Source organism: Sander lucioperca, chromosome 5 (assembly GCF_008315115.2).
Source record: "Sander lucioperca isolate FBNREF2018 chromosome 5, SLUC_FBN_1.2, whole genome shotgun sequence".
NCBI classification, from domain to species: Eukaryota; Metazoa; Chordata; class Actinopteri; order Perciformes; family Percidae; genus Sander; species Sander lucioperca.
In genome coordinates, this window is record NC_050177.1 from 12,770,029 (window position 1) to 12,795,534 (window position 25,506).

Here is a 25,506-nt window from a genome sequence, read left to right on the forward strand (position 1 = left end):
TAACAACATCTGGTGATTAAGAATACTTTGTCATACAGCTGACATTACTGTGACACTCTTTATAACACTGCTAGATGAACATGGGTATTCTCCTCTACACAGACACATAAAGTCATCAAGTTCATCACTCAAAATTATCATCCAAGTTTTAATTATAAAGCACCTACATGTTCAGCCTGTTCTCATTAACCATTCATTCAAAAAGCCATGAAAAGTTAAGCACTGTAATTCATAAGCATTCCACGTTTTTTTTTTTTTTTGCCGTATTCACTACATTGACGCCCGCTGTATAAGAACGCAGCTGGCTGAGAAGGGAGGAGTTTGGGGTGGAAGGGTGTGCGTTAACATACAGGAGTTTCAAGCCAGAGAGCGGAGTTTACTTTCCGGGGAAAACTTAAAGGGATACTTCACCGATTTAGCATTAAGCTTTGTATCAGTAGAAACACGGTAGTGTTTTTGAATGACCGTGCTTCCCTCCCTCATGTCCCGATGAGACAGGAGATCTCTGTATTGTGGGTCTGGAAAAAAAATCTTCCGATTGCGGAAAACAACGATTTTTGCGTAATCTGAAGATTTTTTGCCCAGAGGCAATGGACTACAGCCAGTAATAGGAGCTACTTCCGCATGTTTTCAAGTCGTCTTTACCCAAAGCTTGCCGAAGCAAAACGAGCGTCAGCCATGTTGAAGCTTCACTAAACAGGCTTCTCAGCAGAAAACTTTTACAACAATTATGTGCATTCTAACTACCGCACATGTGTACCACCGGGATACATTGGTACAGATCGGAGAATAGGAAGGAAACTTTTATTTTATTTGACCACCCGGCGTCACGTGACCAGCCTCCTAATTTCATAGGATATCATACGTTATGGTGTGCAAACATTTTCGTACGATTTCATATGGACCAGTTCATGAGAATGCGTTGAAATGTTGCGTTGATCACAAACAAGTTCATCTCACAATATGTTCGAAAGTTGGAGAAAAACAGCCATCTTAATGAATCCACCTTGTTGCTATGGATTACTCTGATGCTGAAATTCCATTATATTCCATATATAACAGAAGTGACCAGTGTGAATACATCTCTCCCGTGTTTAGTATTTTTAGATTCATCATATGCTAAGGGCAGATAGGTAAGGTTGCAATGGTGAAATTAATTCTCATTAGAGTATATTTAATTCAAAATAGTCTTTAAGTATAGTAGTCTCTAGACTTTAACTCTCATCTTAAAGCTGTTAATTAATGTTGCTATTTTCTGTGCTATTCCATCTGCATCACTGTCTAGTATATGCCATAGGTAATGCAATGTAACTGCTTTAACAGAAAGCTACCTAAGTTGGCGAAGAGATGATCCAACCCTCAAAATGTCTCCAAAGTAAAATGTCACTAAATTACATCCATAATTAACAACCTGCAACCTGTCAACAAAACATGTCCTGAGGTAATGGCCTCTTCCTACTTTTTAGGAAAATATGACAAACCAGACAAAGCTCCTTGGAAAAAGACTCAAGAGATGGCCATCTCAGAGATAACCATCTTGTCTGTCCTCATCAGTTTAGAGCAGAGACAGTAAACAAACATATCCTCCAACGTGGCAAGACCTGTCTGCTGACACTCCTCCAAGTTTAGTTTGGAAGTTGGGAAATCTTTAAATAATTAAATAAATACATAAAAGTAATGAGTATGTAACTGTGAACCTTTCATGTTTTCTGAAATCATGTTTTCCCCAAGCCACTCAACGCTACTCAAGCTACCCAAAGAACCCTTACTTCAACCCATTCATAGTTTTTTTTTTTTTTTTATAATTTCACATTATCTGTTCAGCTTATTTCAATTCAGAGAAGAAAAAAAATACATATTGCACTCTCAGAAACAGGACAATATGTTCAGATATCCATTTATCAGCTAAGCTAACTAACATGTAATGTAACCATTACTGTTTTCAGTTGCACAGCTAGCATATCTAGTAGATGTTAACATTTGTAGTAGCTTTAGTAATTACATGTAGATTGGTGGTTTTACTGCTGGCTAGGTAGCCTTAGACCCAGAGTCGTACTGCTTTGTAGTCAACAGTAACTGTGTCATATTAGCCTAAATGTGGAAACAGATCTACAAACTGCTTAGTGGAAACACAATAGATAAACTGAGTAGATCAAGACTAATACCACAACAGCTTACATATCTAAGCCTCTATTTGTTGGGAGATAACTACTTAAAATTATTATGCTTTAGCAATAACTCCAGGGATTTCACAAGGAATAGCCTACTTGATTCAAATTATCCATTTTGACTTGCAAAACAGAGTTTAGGTCTGTGTTTGCCTGATACAAGTTGATTGATGTTACAGCTCTGATTGTTAAGTAATGTTGTTGTGTTTCCAAAATTAAAGTGGATTACAAGAACAACACTCTGGATGATGTTCTAGGTATAAAAGAAACACTGTATAGATCATAAGTAATAAATATAACTCAACTCTGTGTGAGTTACAGACAAAAGAATATCTAAAAATAAGCTCTCCGCCAATTAAATCAATATGTTTTTCACAGTGGATGAATCCCAGCAGGCTGTTAGATGACATCACATGGTGGAGTTTCCAGTTTACGGTCGGTAGAGGAGACGTGTATGTAGGGGTGGGAGGTGACTTCTCATCTGGTAATTTTTTTTTCAAGAAGCTGAAACCTCCTATCTATATACATATAGATCTGTACATGGAAAAACAATCAATATGTGACTATAATGTCTGTAAGTGAGCCAGAAGCATTACACTGACAGCCTCCCTACTGCTTTACTGGAATGCAGATTCCACAGACTGGCACTAATGTGCACTTCATTGTGGTTTATGGAAAGCCAGGTTGCTATTCGAACTCCACAATTGGCTGTTTCCACAGTGCTTGAGATTTCAGGCAAACACTCCAGTGATAACTTGATGCGGTACTCATGGTGGAGGGAGCAATCGATGGATGGGTGAAATGCTTTCATCCTGGATCCCTTGTTCCCACAGAAGAGGAAAGTAAAAAGAATAACACAGTATGGGTGCATACTGAATTGCACAGGTGGAAGTAAAAACCCTTAAAATTCACACAGGGGATTCTCTGGATCTTAACAAACCCCACCTCCACTGCAAAGAAAATATATTAGTGTCGCCAATCTGTTAATGTCTCAAACATCAAATCCCCACATGAAGCAGAAATCTGTGTCTAATCTGAGAAAAGGAACACAAGTGTATCTGACAGGTTAAAATACTCGTGCAGAGTCAGATACAGTCATTTAAAACTAGGCCTCCAGGAAGTGTGCCAGTTTTAAATTACCGGTCAAACAGTAGCCTTACAACTTCCATGTCCTACAAGTGATGCCATGGGGTTTTTCCCAAAGACTTAGATGGAGAACAAGACATCTATGAATCAGTGTGGATTCATTTTTCCGAGCGTCACAACCCCTGCATTTCTTTAAACCAATCACAATCGTCTTGGATGGTGCTTAACGCCAGACGGAGCCACGGTGCCTCTGAAAAATAGCCTCGGGAAGGAACTTGTTTTGGTGGAACGTGTATGTTCAAAGGTTGTTTTAGTTGTGCAACAGAAAACTCAGATTGGACAGATAGTCCAGCTAGCTGTCTGGATTTACCCTGCAGAGATCTGAGGAGCAGTTAACCATAATCCTCATAAATCCACCAGAGTTTAAAATTACAACACAAAGAAAGAGGAAGGTAACGGACATCCGGCAATAAAGAGTGACATCCGACGGAATTTCCGGCGGCAACGGAGCAATCCTGGAAGTTGAATGTCGTGGATACAGACTAATCTGTCGATAAGACTTTCAATTTCTCGTCTTAAAGCTGCTAATTACTGTTGTTATTTTCTGTACTATTCCACCTGCATCACTGTACAGTATATGCCATAGGTAATGTAACGTGACTGCTTCAAGAGAAAGCTACCTAAGTTAGGGTTGGTGAAGAGATGATCTAACCCTCAAAATGTCTCCAAAATAAAATGTCACTAAATGACATCCATAACTAACAACCTGCAACCTGTCAACAAAACATACATCATACATACATACTGTACATTTTAAGGTCATGCCCTCTTCCTACTTTTTTAGGAAAATACGACAAAGCGCCTTTGAACAAGACTTAAGAGATGACCATCTCAGAGATAACCATCTTGTCTGTCCTCATCAGTTTAGAGCAGAGACAGTAAACAAACATATCCTCCTGTCTGCTGACACTCCTCCAAGTTTGGTTTGGAAGTTGGGAAATATTTAAATAATGAAAATCTTTAGACATGAATACATTAAAGTAATGAGTATGTAACTGTAATTTGACATAGCGGCCAAACAGTACAAATACATGGAGTGGAATTACATGATATGTAATTTTACACACAGAAGTTTAGAACTTTTTCTGGCTTTATGTGCCACTGAGCAACTCTCATAGGAATGAACGCCGTATCCAGGTGTTATTATACATCCATGGTGCTGACACAGCAAAGAAGGACCACTGGGACAAATATGACCCATCACCTCAAACCGCAATTTGAAGCCTATTACAGTCAATGAGGAGGAGAGCTATTTGAGATTTCTGCCATGAAGGTCAGCCAAAGAAATGTTTGAGCAATCTCACCAATGGATTCAAGTCTCTGTGTGTTCAGATTTGGAATTGAGATGGTATTTAAAAGAAAGATGAGTCCACAAGTTTGAATGTTTTGGAATATGTTTTATTTTATGCATTGGTATGCTATGCATATTTTCCACTGACAGACAGCGGTGGGCGAATATAAACCTGACCTGCCCTCTGAAGTCTGGCTCAGGGTTTTCAGTTAAAAAAGAGAAGGTATGTCCTCTTTACGACAGACAAGATAAAAATCTCTCTTCTCACTCCGAGAAGCTGCCTGAACTCAGATCTGCTTCACACCACGTAACAGGGGTGACTATTGTGATTCTGCACGCATACCATCACCCCCTCACCCCCGCTCCGAGCACACACTGCTTAGACAGACACCAGAGTTTCAAAGGCATTTCACAGAGCTGCTGAAGCTACTTACTTCCACCGCTAAATACTGCCGGGGAATCTCAAGACTCTGCTGCGGTCACTGACAATTATCTGTGGTGGGAAATCTGTGAGGGGAAAGAGCACGGGGGAGAAGAAGGAGATAAAAAAAGACCCTCCACATAAATGTAAGTTGTGCAAGTCCTTGGAAACAAAATCAGTGCAGACCAAGAAAATGCAACTTTCTTTGAATGGCATTGTTACTTCTAGCTGAGGATACAATTTTGTGCATTATAGAGGATGGATTTGTCCTTGTTTTGACACAAATAGAAAATGTACTTTAACATGCACACAGAGCTAGGTAAAATCTCTCCCATTGTACATGACACTGTAAAGCTACCAGGTTTAATCATTTACACACTTGACATCTTTGGGCTCTATTTGTTACTTTTGGAAACCGCTCGGTTGTGGCAGAAGAAAAAGAAAGAGAAGAAAAGAAAGAAATGTCAATATGACCCAGTAAAAACATACTTTATTATTCTCCAAGAGCCCAGGAAACACACACAGTTCCTCCCAGAGTCCAAAGCAAACACAGCTAACCTTAACCCTACCTTGACAGCAGCGATCCAGTACAGTTAAGTCCATCAAGACTGGATGAAGATTTAGCTGTCACCTCACATCTTTATATTTCATTTCAAGGAAAAAGAGTCATTTTATCCCTACTGCTTGCTCAGATTGACAAATGTGCCACTTGGATAAGCAAGATTTGATGATGCTGTGTGCTGTAGTCTGGATTTGAAATTTATGCCGCATTTCAAATCACAGCATCGTCAGAGTGCAAGACGGCTGAAAACAATGGTTAGTCTTATTTGAAAAACGACATCTATTATTGAATTATATGCATTGAAACACCTCAGAGACTGAAGGCAAAGGCTGAACTCAAAGCTGACAGAGTGAAAAGCCCTGTTTTGTGTGCTGGTTTGTAAAATCTGGGCTCTTACACGTCTCACGGCTTGTTATGCCTCGACACTGTATTAATTGCAGATCAGAGTATCGCCGCCAACCATCACACTATAAACTGTGAGAGTAGATGATAAACTAAATAACTATGTGGGAATCAGGGGAACTGCTCCGAAGACAAGTCGCTAAATGGTCCCATCCACAAAGTGCTACCATGTGGAGGCTCGCAGCACCATTACAACCACGTTTCATTGTTCAGTTTCACTGGAGCAGCAACAGTGTAATTCTGACTGGAAGCGAGGACCCCAGTGGGCAACTTGTTTCAGACCCCAGATGCACAGATGATCCATTCAGTCTAGATTAATATTTGCTTTTGTGAAGTTGAGGTTTTTCTCAATTTTAGTGTGGCTTCCATCCCCACCTTTTCACCAGCTTTAACAGATCAAAATATCCAACCCGGTCTCACGGCAGTTCGTGAAATGGTCATGTTATTTTGATCTATTGATTCGTGTACAGGGACACAATTTTCTCGTTTATTTCGTGGTGGTCACCACGAAATGGGAATGTGACCATTTCACGAACTGCCATGAGACTGGGCTGCAGCAGCCTGCTCTGGGGGACGCAACAACAGGGAAATGAAACGGCACACACCGGTGACAACAACGGGACAGACCGTCACATGCGAGACGCGATCCCCGGTCTCTGGGGGACGCGCTACAAAAACGGGACGGTTGTGGTTAGGAAAAGAAGAACGGGGGAAGGAACCGTCACACAAAGGAGACGGCGACAACAACGGGATGGTTCTGGTTAGGAAAAGAAGAACGGGGAAAGGAACTGCCACACGCGGGACGCGATCCCCGGTCTCCGGGGAGAAAGTCCTGTGTTGTTTGACCCATCCAGCACCCCAACCAACCTTCTTATGCGGATTTTCGGCTTTTCCATACTGCTCGCTACCGTAATCGTGCTGTTATCACGAAAGATGCTTCCCATTGATATACATTAGTTTCAGATTCGTCCTCACCACCACGAAAAAAAACGAGATAAACGTGTCCCTGTACACGAATCAATAGATTAAATAACGTCACAATATGAACACCTTAAGTGGATGGCTGTTTGTGTGTGGGTATAAATGTATGGGTGCACATGTGTAATTATGTATATCTATTTTTATAGGGCTAAACCTTCTATTTTTCTAACCTGACGTAAATTTGGCTTTTCATTCAGTTATTTAACTGTGAGCATGAATTCAATGAATTCAAACTCAACAATGCCTCTCGATATGTTGCACTAATCACCAACAATTTAAAACCAATCGAAATCACGTATGGACACACAAACTGGGAAGAGGCATTACTCATGGCCGACGGCTGCTGTTACATTAACTTCTACTATGTGTGAGTGTGTATTGGCAGTAGTTTGTTTGGATTGATGATCCTGTATTGTGGATAGTTGATCTGTTGTGCCACACAGCCACATCTGAGAGCGTCTTCAACAAGTCCATGTTAGAGATGTCTGAAATCAATTCTCTTTGAAGGTTCAACTCAACCAAAGCACAGAAAAGATATTTTTTTTAAAGTGAGGTCTGATTGCAAATTGTCATCATTTGTGCCAATTTTACCTTTATAGTACCCCCCACCCTCCCCTAAAACAGCCAACGTACAAAAAAGTATTTCTCTAAATAATTATCTGTATACTCTACACGTTTGTTTTACAAACATTCAAAGCTTCTTTCGACTGAATCACTGTGACATCGCACTAAAAACAAAAATTACTTCTGGGTAGACAAATGGCAGTTGATTTGATTTTGGAGATATGTGAAATCGGCAAACTTGTTTGTTTCTGTTGTCGTTTTCAGCCGTAACTGTAACATTTAAAGATATATAGTTAAACACGGAGGTCTGACCTATCTGTCATCTCTGCTGTGCTTATTTTCTGTCCTGTGTTGCTTTGCTCGCGTCTTTGATAAACCAAATCTAACGTTAGGAACTGCAACATGCCGGTCGGACTCACTGCTAGTTTGGGTGCTGTCAGTTTCTTTAGTGTGTGGCCCTACAGCTAAATTAGTTAGTGACAGTGTTGAGATATAAAAGCATCAAACATGCATTTTAATTGGAGACGAGAGTATATCCAGTTGTTCCTTGTCCCCTTTTTTGGCTCAGCGCCGTTAAATTGTATGTGCAGGATCCAGGAGTTTTCTACCCAAAGTTATTGGATAAGAATGTGATTGGGTCTGTTCACTTGTATTGTATTGGGTTAGCATCAGCAATCACAAAAACATCAAAACCTACACAAATACCCCACACTATCCTCTTGGAAAGATACCAGTTGGAGTAAGTGAGATGCTATTGTGTGTTTTGGGGTGAACTGACCCTTTATATAATCCCCACTACACCTCTGTGTTTTACAACTCAAAGGACCATTGACTTTCAGAGTGTACCTCGCTGATTAATCTTAACAACATTGGGGGCGGATAGAGAAGCTTCAGTATGTTCCAGTTAGGCTCAGTGCTCACTGTCTACTGATCTCTTTTCAAACTAGATTGCTCCTGTTGGATTATCTGGTGGACGTGCGACCGCATGAGCGCGACTGTGTGAACCCGTGTGCGCAATGTGCATGCAAGTGTGTGTGTTTTAATTAAAGTTTGAGGGGGGAATGGGAAAAGTTTAATTTAGCAAGGGCAGGGTGAAAAATTTTCTCGTTTTCTTGTCTTCATTTCTGTCGTTTCTTATCTTCCTCTAAGCTCGGCCACTGCGCAGGTTATCTCCAAATTACCAACAGAACTCATTTATTCTTCAATTGAATTAGGTCCTGGAGAGGAGGCCTGCACAACCATCTCTCCTTTATAAAACAAGCCGCCGACAGTGGCTATCCACAGCTCCAATGATTAGACCGCAGCATGACCTGGATCAAACACCTCAATCAGACACCACGGCTTGTTCTCTCTTCCTCTCTCTTTGTCTCTCTCGCAATCCTCTCAGTCTTTCTCCTCCACCAACTCTTGACAACAGTGACATCACATTTCTGACCAATACTCCAGGTCACACAATACCCAGAATAACAGAAATGTTCAGTGTAAAAACTGTAGACTGTAGATGCCACGACCAATTTAGCCAAAACAGATTTTCATTGTTCTCATGCATTTATGGAAACAAACATGTAATTATGTTCTCAAAACCATCACAAGTTACAGTAAGAGTTAAAAGGGACAACAACAAAAAAACTCCACACTAAAGGCAGCAAAGAATTGAAAAGTAAGCTCTTTATTTCCAAAATCCGAACAGCAAACCTCAAGTTCACTGCAATCAGTAGGTCTGCAGTTCCTTTTTACAGATGTCCATGCACATACATCTTGGTTAAAAAGAATAATGTGTGACCAATCCAAGCTCTTACTGTGAGCCATGAGATTTATGTTTGTGTTCTAGAGGCCAAATATAATCTTCCTTTGCATTAAAGGTAAGCAAAGTGAAAGATAAATCACTATTAATCCTCTAAAACCTCTACAGTATGATGGAGTCTCGCATAGTCCTATCATACAGCAGCAGATTAAAGATGGATGAGTTTTGCCTCTCCACAACTTCTCCCACCTTAACATTCACACCTCCCGTGCTCCCATTTATGTATTTATATTTTGGACCAAAGCGACCAACCTGGCAGTGCCTTCACATTTGACTTCATACAGCTTATCAAATTAACTGTAGTTTTTTTTTTTATCTCTGCATGTTTACACACAGTGAATGAGCAACCCGGTCTCACGCCAGTTCGTGAAATGGTCACGTTATTTTGATTTGTGTACAGGTCACAATTTTCTTGTTTATTTCGTGTACAGGTCACGATTTTCGAACGTTACCATTTCACAAACTGCCATGACACTGGGCTGCTCTCGGGGACGCAGCAACGGGGAAATTAAATGCCACACACCGGCGACAACAGGACGGACCGCCACACGCCGGCCACAACAACGGGACAGTTGAGGTTAGGAAAAGAACTGGGAAAGGAACCGTCACACGCAGGAGACGCTGACAACAACGGTACGGTTGAAAAGTCCTGTATTGTTTGACCCATCCACCACCCCGACCAAACTCCCTGCGCGGAATTTCTGCTTTTCATACTACTCCCTACTGTAGTCATGCTGTGATCACGAAATATGCTTCCCATTTAAATACATTCAATTAAAATTTGTGATCACCACACGAAAAAAACGACAATCGTGTCCTGTTTACAAATCAATAGATTCAATAACGTAACCATTTCACGAACTGCCATGAGATTGGGCTGGAATGAACCAACACAAGAAGCTCGAGTGAACTTTTCAAACCATACATTTGTGTGATAGTTACCTCAAAAGTAAAAAAAATAGTGTGAAGAGAATTATATATGCTCGTTGCATTTCTAGTTCAGAAAAGGAAACCAAATGGCACCAAACAAACAGTGGAAGCCACGGTAGACAGACAGAGAGCGGCTGACTGACTGAGTGGGTAGTCCGACCAGATGAGATCAATATCCCCTAACGACCCTCAGCTCCACCCTCAAGGCTTCTGCAGCTTTCGTTAGCTTATCTGAGCTGTGTTTTGTTTCAGTAAGTAGCAACTAGCAAGAGCATAATAGTATCTTCTCTTAGCTCTGGAATGTTTTCTGCTGAAGTACAGTTTAATGATGCTTAATTGATTTATTTTGGCTGCTAGACGGGCAGCCAAAATGAATGAATACGTCTGCATAAATAATTTGCTGCGATTTTCAATTTTTTCAAGATTTTTTTTTTATTGTGGGCTTTTTGCCTTTAATTGATAGGACAGCTGTAGACAGGAAAGGAGGGAGAGAGAGGGGGGACGACATGCAGCAAAGGGCCGCGGCTCGGAATCGAACACGGGCCGCTGCGGCAAGGACCGATCCCCTGCACATTGGGCGCAAGCTCCACCAGGTGAGCTACCAGGGTGCCCCATGTTCAACTTCCTTCACCAGCTAGCATACAGCGCTAACTTTGCCCGGGAAGGTGGTGTAGGCTACCTGGTGCTGGAAACAGGGTTTGTGTGACCATAAAATAGAATGAGAGTAGAATGGACATTCCCATTCAAATCAACATAGAAGGATGGTCAGAGCATTTTTATGTGTAGTGTTGAACTGTGACCGTTGTAGCAAGCTAACTTCCTCATAATCCGACTTAAGGTAGGCTACGTCACAGAGTCACTGAGCTGATGTTTTGTGACAAGCGAGCAGTGGAGTAGTACAAAGCATGGAGAGGCGTCTTTTCTGCACAATTTCCGTTGCCTTGCTGCTCGAAAAGAATTGAGGATTGATTTGATTGCTTCAACAAGACCCAGACAAAAGGAAAACGCAGGCTTGGTGGAGGTGGCAAAACAGAGTTCTCAAACTAGTGAGTGTGACACACTTTACACCACTGACGTGTGTTGTCACCATAGGCGTAGATTTCAGGGGGATGCAGGCGATATATCCCCCCCACCCCCTAATATTTAGAAGATGTCAATTTGTCCCCCTCAAAAAATATGCTGCCTTCAAGTGCGCTCGGAAACATCCAGATCTATAAACGATTGGAAGGAAAACAGTAACTGTGACATATAAAGTCTACTTTGCAACATTGGGAGGTTAAAGACTTTTAAACTTTGGAGCTCATGGCTTCAACACGGTTAACAATATGTACATGATTCCTAAAAAAAAAAAAAACATACCGAAACACGTGTGATGTTTTGAATATGCAGAAAGTTTGGAACAATAAAGGGGAATAATGATTTCCTTTTACATAAATAAAGACATGTGCACCATATATTGTTGCATAACAAGTCACCAGAATGCAGGAAATGAAGTGTTTGACGCTAAAACAATTCTGGGGGACGACCCTCAGACCCCCTCTGGTTAAAATGTGTCCTCCCTATATTGAAACAAAACCTCCACCCCTAGTTGTCACCATAACAACAGCAATCGCCATTTTCTCTTGAACTGGTCAAATGATCATTGCGAACAGTTCAATGTCCGTTCTACTCTCATTCTATTTCTATGGGTGAGACAAAAGCAATGAGCTAAAAGAGGGTAAAAAAAAGTTCCATAGAGCTGCAACATTGAGAGAAAATTCTCTGTGGGATCATAATGCAAGCAATCCTTCTCTCACTACCCACAGTCATTCATTGCTGATATAAAAAAAAGATTGGTTCTTCTTCTTCCCATATAATTATAATATTAATGGAGCTTTAATGTATCTTAGCATGTTAGCCAGAAAAAACTGTGGTCATTTGGCTCCGCCCACTGTGGTTTAGCCCAGCCAATGAGATATTTTGTGAGAAATGTTGATATAATTAAACCCTCACTTGGCTGGTTGTTCTTTATAAAGCATATATTGCTTTACAAATATTGCTTTAGATTTATCCCTACAGTGTCTATTGCCTGAGAGACCTCTCGTCTTTGATGACTGCCTCTCTCCCTTACTCTCCCCTCTCCCTCTGCTTCTACATCTGCTTTCATTTTTCTCTGTGTGTATGACAAACAGCGAAGAAATTCCAAACTGTGGTCGTTCTAAGCCAGCAGCCCCTCCTCCAGCTTTCTCTTGGCAGGATGGCTCGTGTCTCACATTTAATCATGAATGCTTTGCCAGGCAGCAGGGCCTGAGGGAGATTCAGTGGGGGAACAGTAGAAACCTGATCCGGCGAGGTAGGCAGCATACAGCTAAACCTCTCCATGAAGCCCCAGGAGCCAGGCCATAACAACACCATCATGATAGTTCGAACAGAAGAAAAACAACATTGTCCGACTTGTTTTTGGTCAGTGGAATCGAATCAGAAGAAAGTGGCAGAAAAACAAGGAAAGTTTAGAGAAGCATCGGGAGCACTTTCATGGCAAATTAATTGAACAGATGGAAAAGGAAAACGTCATTCGCTCTACATTCTGTCCCCTTGTCCCCCCATTTTTTCTCTGTAAAGAATATGACTCTTGTCTAGTGAATGAAAATACAAACATTGCCAAGACATGTGTGATCTATTAAGCCAACCAAATTTAAAGCTCCACCAGTGGCCAGCCCCACATCACAGTGTCCAACATTCTCATTCACATCCATCCTGTATAATTGCATCCTCCAAGAGAACGCTTCAAGGGAACAGATAATTGAGTGGCACATGAACCTAATCATTTCTGCAGAGTCTCTCGAGGCCATTGGGAGGGACGAACTCTTTATCTCGAAAGTCTCAAAGGAGAACCTTTCCCTTAATCTCACTCTGGATTCAAAGAGGGCATTATAATGGTGGCAACCAATCTTCGTCTTTTTAGCCCATCAAGTATTTCTCCCCAACTGTCGAAAAGCGTGGAAGTAGTGTCTCTGACGTCAACCACAGATTGATGAGGAAATGTTTTGAAGGTTGGATGTTACCCTTCATTGACATCTTGGCAGTCACTGAATCCATTGAAAAATCCAAATGTAGTCAATGGTAAGGGAAGCACAAATTGAGCTGAGACAAACAAGCAGCTGGTTGTGATTGGCTGAGAAACCTGTCAATCATGCCCCTAAGCATATTTCTCTTCAAGCCTTAATATCACCTTAATTCACCACAAGGCACACATCATGTCCTAACTTCTTGTGGCAAACATTGATTCACCTTGAAGTTTAGAGAAATAAGTTGCATCCATTTGAGAAATCAGTGGAGTCAGAGATGTTTTTTTGGAATCAGTATTGGTGAACTAGGGCACTTCCACTTCACTTTTTGACAGTTGGTTTCAGTCCAGCATTCTTTCTCGGCTGGGACCAGGCTGGTTGCCTGGCAACAGCTCAGGGCTAAGATATAGTCACATAACTCTCTCTAAAATTACAAATTGTGTAAACCTTTTTTTTTACACATTAAATGAACAAGATATGAATGTGTTAAATAGTGAGCTGTAGAGGTGCTGGTAGGCAGATTATCTTACCACTTGACTGCTGTTTCCCTCTGTTACTAGTCTTTGTGCTAAGCTAAGCTAACCAGCATGTAGCTGTATATGTAATGATCAGATATGGGAGAGGTGTCAATTTTCTCCGGCAGAAAGCCAATAACCATATTTCCAAAAAATATCTAACTATTCCTTTAAATGTTGCAGAACATTACCATTGAACATTAGACATTCTGTTGTTTTGACTGATACTAAAAGTTACTATTTTGCAGCATTTTAGAGATTGTAAGAACATTCATGATATTTTCTGTTTAGATTTATGGTAAATGGTGCAAGATTTCAAGAGCAACCAGAGAAGTCAAATCATGTTTCAGTAATGTGCTTTATTTCACAAAGTTTGAGCTTCCTGCCCCGTTTTTCTGCAGGGATAGGGGTGAGGGACAGGGGATGTTTAGGGGGTGGTATCAGGTCAACAGTAGATTCCACATAGATGTAGGTATACAGCATCTTAAAGCTGGGAACCTGAGGATTAATGTGACATGCTGCTCAGTAATGTGCTAGTCTAGTAATTGATCAGAAATAAAAATAAAAGAATTGATTAGTTTATCAAAATAAATTGTGAGTATATACGGGCATGGTACATGATATGAGTTTATGATGGCAATTCCAATGTTCACCTATGTCTAAATTGTTGCAGCAGTTTTCGGGTTGGAACCATTTGTTACACAGATTTGGTGCACACATTTTTTACCACTCGAAAATGAATAAAAATGGTCAAAAATCCCTCCAAAATACCAAGGAACACGAAGGAACAGCATAGAAAAATCTATGCTGTGACTTGGTATAAAAAAAGTTTGACATTTGGAGATTTTCAGAAAGCATAAATCCTCTGAATGCCCCATGTCTCTTGTTTGTGGTTGTACAATTTCATGAGGCTGTGATTAACCTAGAGGTCACAACATGTCCTTTTATACAGTTCACACTCATTAAAACTAAAAGGCTACTATGGGCACTTACATCCTCACACAGGAATACAATTGATCTCATTTAATCCACAAGAGTCTGAGCTTTAGCAAAGTCTAGCCTAACTTTGGAGCATTATTTAGCCACCTTCCTGACAACCTAGTCATGACATGGTTGGTACCATTGGATTCCTTAGATCTAGTTTTATATGATACCGGTAGATTTATCTCCAATATGAGCCTGGTTGGGATTAGGAAAAGAAGAACAGGGTTGGGTTTAGGAAAACAGCAAACATGGAAAGGAAACGTCACACACGGGACACGAAGGAAACGTGACACGCGGGACACGATTCCCACTCTCCTTGGTGAAAGTCCTGTGTTTTACCCATCCTCCACCCCGACCAACCTCCCCACGCGGATTTTCGCCCTTTCATACTACTCGCTACGGCGTCAATTCACACGCAATCGCAAGGTAATGTAAGTCAATGGAGGCCAAACGGCGTTGATAAACACGCTAAAAAGCGAGTATGCGTCAAGATAACACGTCAGTAATGGCATACGAATTGGCGTGTCATACATACGCCACTTCATGAGATCAGTCTGGTTCTTATGTGTTCTGAACACTATGCAGATACCAGGCCCATTTTCTTCTATTATTATTATTTAAACCCATCACTATGTGATCCAGGGTACAACTATTCAAATCAAGCCTTATCCAGTGACATTAATAACCATTGCTGGGTTTCACTGTTTGCCTGTCATGACTCATTAGAGACATCTGTAGTAGGCATGTCATTACCCACTCCTACACCACACAGCTGACAAAACTGTTCCACAGCAGAGCTCAGAACAGACACTGTGTGGGAGCCATGTTGGTCCGGGCTGGCAGAGGGTAGGAACACCACATCATTTTTTATTTATTTTTTTAACTTTCACACAGCAACAATTGAAACGTATGCCAAAGTATCTGATAGTCTGAACCATAATTAAATGTCACAAATGTAACAACTACCATTCCGGCGCTGGAGACACAGGCTGTCATCATTATGAAGGCCGGGGGTTATTATGGTGAAAACCATTAGACAGAGAACTTCAATTTAAAACTCAAATTTAAATTTTTAAAATAGACCTGAGAAAGAGATAAGCATGTGGTTGATCAAACACGTCTGAAAGAAAATGCAGAGGGAGGAATCAATAACTTCATGTAAGAAAGGCGATTCATTCACAGAGCATAAAAGCTGATGCTACAATATATTCTGTAAAGTGCTAGTGTTTTTCACCGGCATCCCAAGAGCCACATCATACTGAAACATCTCTTTTAAAGGCATAGTTGCAAATGAAGACATTTTATACAGTTCTGCAAAAACGACAAGGAGCCACTCTCAAGATAAGATTGTGCATAAAGTCGCAACAAAAACAGCTGTTCAAAGACAACTGAATAGGTACATTGTTGAGATAAGTGGAAAGTAATTCACAAAGTTCATTCTCTGTGTTTGGATCCATAATACATAACAAAAGTAGTTTCTGTTGCTGTGGGCATTTGCAAGTTTCAGAGATAAACTATTCAATATGAGTGTCTGAAGAGGTAGCATTACTGTAGCTTTGCTGGGTCCTGAAGTGCTGTTGCAAATGCTGAGAAATGCTGCGGCACAAGCTCTGGCATCAGTGTGCTACTCAGAGAAATGGTAGAGGCTTGAGAATAATGTCATATTTATTTCTTAACCTAAGACAAACATGCACTGTTCCCAAAGACCTCACCCACAAAAATGCGGCACACAATCAGAATTTCACCAGGATCCCTGTTTTGTTTCTGGTTCCCCTCCATCCATGGCTTTCTAAACAGAGCCTACATTTTGTTTATCCTCCGTCTGGGCAGTTCCAGCCTGAAGAACACAGGCATTGACTGACAATTCCACCAAATTAAGATTTACAAAGTACTCGTTCCCCAGTTACTCGGCACTCTTTTAAACAAGAAGTAAATGTGTTCACGATAGCTCACCACGGACCGTCTCATCGATCAGCCGCGAGTGTCAGACGAAATGGACAAATCCAAGCCAACTCCTGTCCTCTGTTTTCTCTCTTTGTTCCAGCCAGCTGACATTCTACTAAATCTATCAACACTCAGTTGCTGCATGGAAAAAGATTGCTCATTTTTTCAACAATCTGTCCCGAAGCAAACATATTAAAAAAAAACTCAATGTCATGCTGATTAAACAGCTGCAATCAAAAAGATTACCGTGCTGTTTTCAATGAAAAAAAGCCAATTATAGAAGGAATTCAAGTCAGTTTTTTTTGTTTTTTTTTTTATTGCGGTGCTTCATCACAATCTTGGCTTTATTTTCAACTACTACAAAATGCCAAAATAATCCGAGCTGCCCCTTTGGTTTTGTGGGAATCACTGTACCAGAACATGGTCTGTGGAAGATAATCATGAGAGAATATCAATGGAATACAAATTCTGTCAAAGCCAAGGTGCGGCCCAATGGGGTCACATCGTCCTGACATATAAACTAGCCATGATATCATTATGAAGCACTGCCCTTCGTCTTTCACTGTGGCCCTCGCGTCAGATTATAATGTACCCTGCAAACTTTCAATACCTTTGTAGCATCTGCTTTCTGCAGCAAGTGATGAATCCAATAGAGAAAGGTCCCTTACTAACACAATAGATCACCTGATTGATGGCCATTCCTGAAAGAACTGCCAGAACAAAACAAGACCCTCTTCTCCAATTCCCTTAGAGGCGATGAGTTTTGTCGGGTGTCAAAATGAACAAAAAAGAGAGGAGAAGCTGATTCATTCTGGCCTGGAAATAGATGACAGGGGAGGACTGCTACAACACGAACTGCAGCTCAGCCCTGCAAACATAAAAGATATCAGATGAAGGATGAACAGGCTCTTAATTATGAGGTACGCAAAATCATATCAAGCTGCTCTACAATGAAGTTGCTCAAAAACATTCTGAGAGCTGTCGTCATTCGAATAGGCACATCTGCTCTGCTTTAAATCTTTGTCTTTCAGATAAATAACAGCATATGATTACAGAGGATGGACACGTTAACATGAGCAAACGTACAAAATGATGCAATCTAATACAATGAGACCGTAACAAATTACCTACAGCTTATGAAGCTCACACATTTTGTTGATACCGGTGCGTGAGAGGTGTTGATCCAAATCCATTCAGTTCTTGATCTCATCTTTGCTTAAGTAAGTTTTAAGTTTATTCAACCAGATATTTGCCACGATCTCCCTAAACCAATCATATTGTTGCTGTCAAACTTAAAAAAAAAAAAAATCGGTTTTCCTCTCTGCTGTTGTCAGTTGTCATTAAATGCAGGGAACCCTGGCAGGGTTCAGGCTCTTCTCATTCACTGTTCGTACTTGTACCTGTGAAAAGTAAAGCACTACAGTATAAAGCCTTAATATAAAGAAAGATATATAAGAAGCACTTTATTTATCCCTCAATGGGGGAAAGTCAATTCCTTCACTCTATTGTTGTTCCAATAGACACATAGGAACTAGATACGCACACATGCACAAACAAGACCAATAGGCATGCATTAATGGAGAGGTGTATGCAACACAGGTGTATGAGGTGTCAGAGTGTAGGGGCTGCCACATAGACAGCACTCCAAGCTGTTGGGAGTTTGGTGCCTTGCTCAAGGGCAGCTAACAATAGTCCAGACTTTGTACTTTTGTCAGTGTGGGACTTAGAGAGAAGACACACCAGCCAGATAATCGGGCGTCGGGCCGTCTGGCGAGGTCCGTGACTCGAGTCTGTTCGGTGTGTCCCGTGCCGTCGGCCGTCCGAGGAGCCGTCGGCCTTCATTTGGGCCGACCCGACATGTTCAGTCGGGGACAGGGCAGCCGGGACTCGCCCGGAAATGGGGAGCGGATAAGCCGCTCAAAATGTGACGAAAATCTTTTAAACTGACCTTTGTCAATCTGAAATGAAGACAGATTCAGCAACTGCATGGCCTATTTCTCGCTTAAAATGTTTTCAGAAACACGTTTCGGTGAACTATTTTAGTACAATATCAGATCGTATTCTGAACAAGCCACCATGACAGTCTGGCTGTGAATTTCCGGAGAAAAAAGAACCACATGACGCGTTCGTCGAATCAGCTGCCGGTTTTCATTTTCTGGGAAATAATCAGACTGTTAATGGAAACAATACAGAGCAGCGCCGCCTGCTGCTATGGAGACGTATTACGTTACGATCCCCCCTTTCTTCCCCATTTCTGATGATCTGTTCACTCCCAATAATCACAATCTTGCTCGGATACAAGAGCCACTTGCCTCTTCTGAGGCTGATGTCACTTTCCTAAGAAAACGCCAAGACCAGAAATCATTACAAAACCAAAAACTGGAATAGTCTATTGGAAAAACAGAATTGTCTCCCAGATTGAATAGGAAATATGCCTCTGAAATCATACATCTAAGACATTTATGTGTGAGTACTGTTTCTTTCTTCCTGTCTTTCTGTTGGTTTTTGTTCATCTGGTGTGGAGCTTGTCTTTGTGAGCCCTGTAGGTATTTTCAGCCTGCCCTGTAGCTCTGTTCATGAGCTGTCATGGTAGCCTGTCTTGTCATTGTTTTATCAACTGAATAAAGCGGCATGATTTTTAGTTTAATTAAAACATGTCGCCCAGGCTTTAGGGAATACGTATGTTGAGGACTAAATTAGTTGCGGTCAGTTGCGGTCAGTGCGGTCTGGTAGCCAGAAGCACATTTTGGAAGAGCCGGGCAATCGGCCTAATATTACAACACACACAACATAAGTAAAGATACATAACTCTGGTCGTCTCAAATTTTATTATTTTTGACTTGCTGTTCTGCAGCCACTAATACTCCACTATTATTCCGAATTATGACAATATTTTTGAATTTGATACAGGTCATGTACAGCATATTCTGTTTGGATATTCCGAATAAGGCCTTTTTTCCGAATTTAGCATTTTCCGATTTAGATGTGGGATATTCCAGTATTATTTGGGTTTTCAAGGCATTCTTTGGGCATATATACAGCGCATTCGGAATATACGTCTCAATCAGGGTTTTTACTGCAGTTATGACAGTTTACGGCCTCTTGCCTGTTGATGTATTTAATGAAAGTGGAGAGACAAGCTAAGGCCTTAATTGAATGCTTTGCTTCCTAGTACAAAAATGTTATTACGGTCAGCTCTGTGCGTCGCTATGGTTGTTGGACACAAACCAACCAGCCAACAGTTTGCAGGGCTGTGTATTAGAGATGCATGGCCAAAAGAAAAGAAGGAGACACACACTACCTACATTATGAAAGACTTGGGTATCAACAGGTTTTTGGATATGCGTAGACATCGCAACAGCAACCTTTTCAAGATGGTGGAATCAAAGCGGGAGGCTGTGTTCGCACGCTCCTTTTTAATAAAAATCCTATTTTGCACAGCTGCATCTAAACGGGAATATTAGTGGAATGTTCACTTTCATAAGCGATGTCAATAGCTTAGTTGGAACATCGTCTTTTTCGGAATAAGGGCAAAAACTGGAATATTATGTGTGCTGTCATGTTGCTCACCCTGGTAATGCTAATATTGGAAGCTCTTTACTTTTGTTAGTTGACCTTCTGCTGGCTCACGGGCAAGACGCTCTATAGTGAAGGTACTTGGTTGAATTGCTTGACCTTTGAGCTAGTTAAAAGCTTGTGAAGTGTTTGGAGAAACAAGGCTAAGTACGCAGGTCTAAGGATGGGTTTGACTTGTGTCAATCATGACAGCTGAGGGATGGTGATGATGTGTCCAAACAACAGGTTACAGGCCTGTCTGTAGTCATCTGGACAGCATTTAACATGTTATTTGCTGTCTCAATAACAGTGGTGGAATGTAACTAAGTACATTCACTCAAGTACTGTACTTAAGTACAATTTTGAGGTGCTTGTACTTTGTCATTTCTTTTCATGCCACTTTCTACTTCTACTCCGCTACATTTCAGAGAGAAATATTGTACTTTTTACTCCACTACTTTCATCTGACAGCTTTAGTTACTTTACACATGTATTAATAATGTCATTTAATGTAGTAATAAAATGTGTTACTATAAATGAAACTAGCCAACAATATAAGGGCCTACAAGTCCAGCTGAAATGATTAGACCATTAAACATACAACTGTTTGGATCCTTTACACTTTCTAAAATGGGAGGATTTTTCTGCATTGAGTACTTTTAGTATTAATACTTTAAGTACATTTTCCTGATGATACTTACATACGTTTACTTAAGGAACATTTTCAATGCAGGACTTTCACTTGTAACAGAGTATTTTTACAGTGTGGTATTAGTACTTTTACTTAAGGTCCAGTGTGTAATGTCTTTAGTTGTTCATTATCAAAATCTGTGTTGCCCATGTATTCGCGTGAACTGGGGTAGACGCAACATATTCATGCGCCATCTTGAAATACGTTAGCCAGTAAGGGACATACAGGACATACTGCTCCACCTTTCGCGTTTTCGTCACATGATAAACTCACAGGTGCTGCTAATGCTGCTAATGGGTATCGTAGCTTCCCGGCCCCGGCAAGTTTGAAGAAGGAAACATGGAGGACCATACATATTCAAAATCCAAAATTCAGGAACAGGAGTCTTCTTCTTCACCCAGAAAAAGGATATTGAATGGAGAAAGAGACCAGCTTTTTGAAGCGTGAAGGCTACCGTAGCTGTAACGTACTTTGAACTGCGTGGTGCGAGAGAGTTGATTGCGATATATGATCTCAACGCTAGATGGGAGAAATTCCTACACATTGGACCTTTAAGTAAAGGATCTGAATACCTCTTCCACCACTGCTCAATGATGCCAACACCAATCCCTTTGAGAATTCTTTTTTAAAAATGTTATTTTTTTAGACCTTGCCTTTTCTTTAGAGCACACACACACACACACACACACACACACACACACACACTCACACACACACTTTCACTAACTCAGTACTGAAACCGAAATGTGTCGTTTAATATATAGGTAGAAAACCAATACCCCTGTTTTTCTGCACTACAACATTTAACACAGCAACATTTAATCAGATTTTGCAATTCAACAAACACAAAAAAACTTTGCCTCATGTATTGTAATATAACATCGCTCCCAAGTGCTGAAACATCATTTAACAACAATAGATGTAACTGAACTCTTTTCCTTAACATCCCACAACACCATGTTTATTGCTGCCCAGGAGGGTATTGTTTTTATGTATCAGTATGTGGTGCATGGTGTGTACAGCTGATGCAGCGTTGTATACTGTAGCACATGTTTGTTGTTTTTGTGCCTGTGGGGATGAATAAAGTTTATTGGACTCAACTGTTTTTACCCTATTCACTGGAAGTTACAATCTAGACCACTTCACCCTGTTTTTCCTGTCCTGTCTAGTCAGTGGATCTCATACCTTGAACATAATGGGTAGTGTCAGCGATGGAATAAATAAAAAGTAGCTTGAAGTAATAGTTTTTTGGGGAAATACACTTATTTGTCTTCTTGCCGAAAGAGTGGTATCAATCTTCTCATCTGACTATCGTCGAGAAAGCAAATAAGCATATTTACCCAAAATGCTGAACTATGACCTTCCTCCACAGCGCTGCGGAGGAGGATCTGGCTAGTCCACACAGCATTCTGGGATGGGAGAAAAACGTGCACTGGTTTAATGGCATTTCTTTAACCCTTGTATGGTGTTCGGGTCTGTGGGACCCATTTTCAATGTTTGCTAAAAGAAAAATTATGCTATTTATTATTTCTTCTAACTCAAACTCATTGGCCTTGGCTCATTTTCTGTGAAGAACATACAAAATAACTTATTTTCAATGACTGCACAGGGTACATCCCCCTTAACTATTACATATGAGGTGTTCGGGTATACTGGACCCGAGTGCATTCAATTGAAGGTGCTATGAAACTATGTAACAAAAATTGTTACATTTTAAGCACTTTCACCTGTTCTGATTAAGTTCTAAGAAATAAGCACCAATAATGATCAAAAATCTTGTTTCTATTTTTTTACCTTTTTTATAATTGAATTTCCTTATTTTCTCACAAAAAAACGAAAATGATCATATGATAATAAATGTGATCTCAGAGGGGGAAATGGCAAATATGAACCATAAATGATATATATCATTGGTAACTGAACTAAAGTAAACATCTATTAAGTATTTTTACATAAATTCTTATGGCTGTATTGATTTAAAAGCCTAATAATGTGGTGGGTCCACCAGACCGGGGAACATTGGCTGTGTAACAAAAATATGAACCACACACGAGGGTTAAATCAATCACAATCATCTTGGGCGGCGCTAAGTACCAGACAGAGCCACGGTGCCGCTGCAAAATAGCCTCGGGAAGGAACTTGTTTTGGTGGAACATGTGTACGTTCAAAAGTTGTTTTAGTCGTGCAACAGAAAACTCAGATTGGACAGATAGTCTAGCTAGCTGTCTGGATTTACCCTGCAGAGATCTGAGGAGCAGTTAACCATAGTCCTCAGAAATCCACCGCAGTTTAGAACACCAACACAAAGAAAGAAAAAGGAGACGGACATCCGGCCGAAATGAGGTGGAACGTCGTCAATATAGGCTAAGTAATATTACACAGCACGTGCTTTTATTTCTTTAGGTAAAAATTCTACTTTTGTTTCTGTAATAATGAGAGTCAAAATGATCATTCTTCTTGTATTTGAAGATTTAATAAATGATCAGTAAACCTTATAGATGGGAGAAATCATTTTAACTGAACTGTAGTTTTACTTCCATTTCCTTTGCTTGTGTTTTATCCAAACCCTGTGATGGTACATTGTGTAATATTCCGCCAGCTACTCGGTCCCTGCAGGTAAAACACTGTGTTTAGAGAGATGTCCTCTGAGGACAGCACTCTGAGAGCGCTTGGCCTGCTCATCAGTCAACTGTGATTCGGACATAAAAAAAAAATAAAAAAAATCGAGGCCACGTGAATTGTGTTTCAAAGTACTTCTAATGCACTGCAGCCAGCTGATAGATGGTTTTTTTTGGGGCTGTACTTTAGATTTTTTTTCCCGTGGCATGAGTACATGTAGTGCTGCAGTTTGAAGCCCCAGGGTTGCTCCCAAGAAAACATCCTTCAACTCTTCTCCATTGCAATGCTAGAGACAGCACAGACAGCTATGCACTGTGTACACCAAAACCTCTTTGTGAATAACTGAAGGTCGCACATACTCACAAATTCATATACAAATATTTACAGTGAAGGTATGAGCTAACTACATTTACTTTATTCTGAAGAATATCTTTATTATTAGAGCCAGAACAAAAAAATACAGGACAAGTAAATGACGTGACATAGTTGGCAGTGGTGTGAAGCAACCCGATCCCCTGACTGTGTGCTATGCTTTGTTGTTTAACTTGAGGTTTAAAGTGAGCTAGATGTTCTTGTGTATTTTTTGTCAAGAGCCACATTATGCCAAGTTACTCATGAAGCGATAAGCCAGGCATCCACTTGCCCGGGCTGAATACCTTCTCTTTAAACAGGAAGCTTTTACCCCACAAGGCTATTCATTAGAAGAAAGGAAACGGGATAAATCAACACCTGTGTACCAAGTTTCCTTTTGACAAGATGCGTCATGGCAGGAAGTCCAACTGTTGATTCCTGCGCATGTAATGTGTGAGTCATTCCTCGCAATGTATAAGTGAACACATGAAATGTTTTTCCAAACATTTCCAAAAATGATTCTACTGAGAAATAGAGCTCAAGAGTGACCGCCCACTTTTTGAACGGCTCTGGTTCCGGAAGTGATTTTCCCCGTTCAATATCTCCATTGACGTTTCACAAAATGCGTATATAAAGAGTTTTAAGCCTGGGACTTATTAGCATGATTTTATAAATCATGTTTAATGTTACACATACATGTGGCTGAGTGAATCCTTAGGATGAACTGTATATGTGGATGGCTACCTTAGTGACTACCTTACCTATAGGCCAGTAAGTCTATCACCAGTGGTGATTTATATTTGCTAATAATATGTTGGATTCATGTTAAGGCCCCCTGCATTGACTCTGAGGACCCCCTAATGGCCCCGGACCCCATGTCGAAGATCCCTGGTTTAGAAATTATGGATAATTATCAAAATCCTAATGGAGATAATGAATAGGATTTTTTTTACTTCCGGAACCACACTGTTGAGCTCTATGATGTATGTATGTATGTACTACTGTAATTATACAAGCTGTTGAGTATTATTATCTATGTCATGTCACAGATGTTAAAATCAAACTGGTGGAAAAGAAGTCTTGCAGAAAGTGTTGGATAATCTACTCACAGATTTAAACGAGTCAACTTAGAGGAGCAGTTAACCATAGTCTTCATAAATCCACCGGAGTTTAGAATGCCAACACAAAGAAAGACCAAGGTAACGGATATCCAGCCTAAATGAGGGACATCTGGTGGAATTTCCGGCAGCAACGGAGCAATCCCGGAAGTGGAAGGTCGTGTATATAGACTAAATAGGAATAAACAACCTATATCACCCTAAGAATCCTGGTTGTCTAAAAATGTTGTCATGGCAAACGTACAACAGCAATAAGAGTGATGATTGAGTACACAGAGGGTGGCTAATGCAAAACAAATGCCGCAATGTGCACATTCCAAATAATGAATACAGATCAACAAGTAGTAAAAGTAATCAGAAAAGCCTCCGAAAGCCACAGCTTCTGCCAACTTCTCAGCAAAACAAGATGACAA

General features: G+C 40.6%; 1 protein-coding gene and 1 long non-coding RNA gene across 3 annotated transcripts in view; one reads left to right on the forward strand and one right to left on the reverse strand.

Annotated features, from left to right (window-relative positions):
* nectin1b (nectin cell adhesion molecule 1b) overlaps positions 1 to 25,506 on the reverse strand; it is a 184,935-nt gene that overhangs the window by 55,922 nt on the left and 103,507 nt on the right. The gene's annotated exons all lie outside the window — the stretch shown is intronic.
* LOC118495169 lies at positions 16,996 to 24,618 on the forward strand. The gene is made up of 3 exons (XR_004897496.1): positions 16,996 to 17,006; positions 24,175 to 24,181; positions 24,505 to 24,618. It is a non-coding gene; the product is annotated as an uncharacterized LOC118495169 (long non-coding RNA).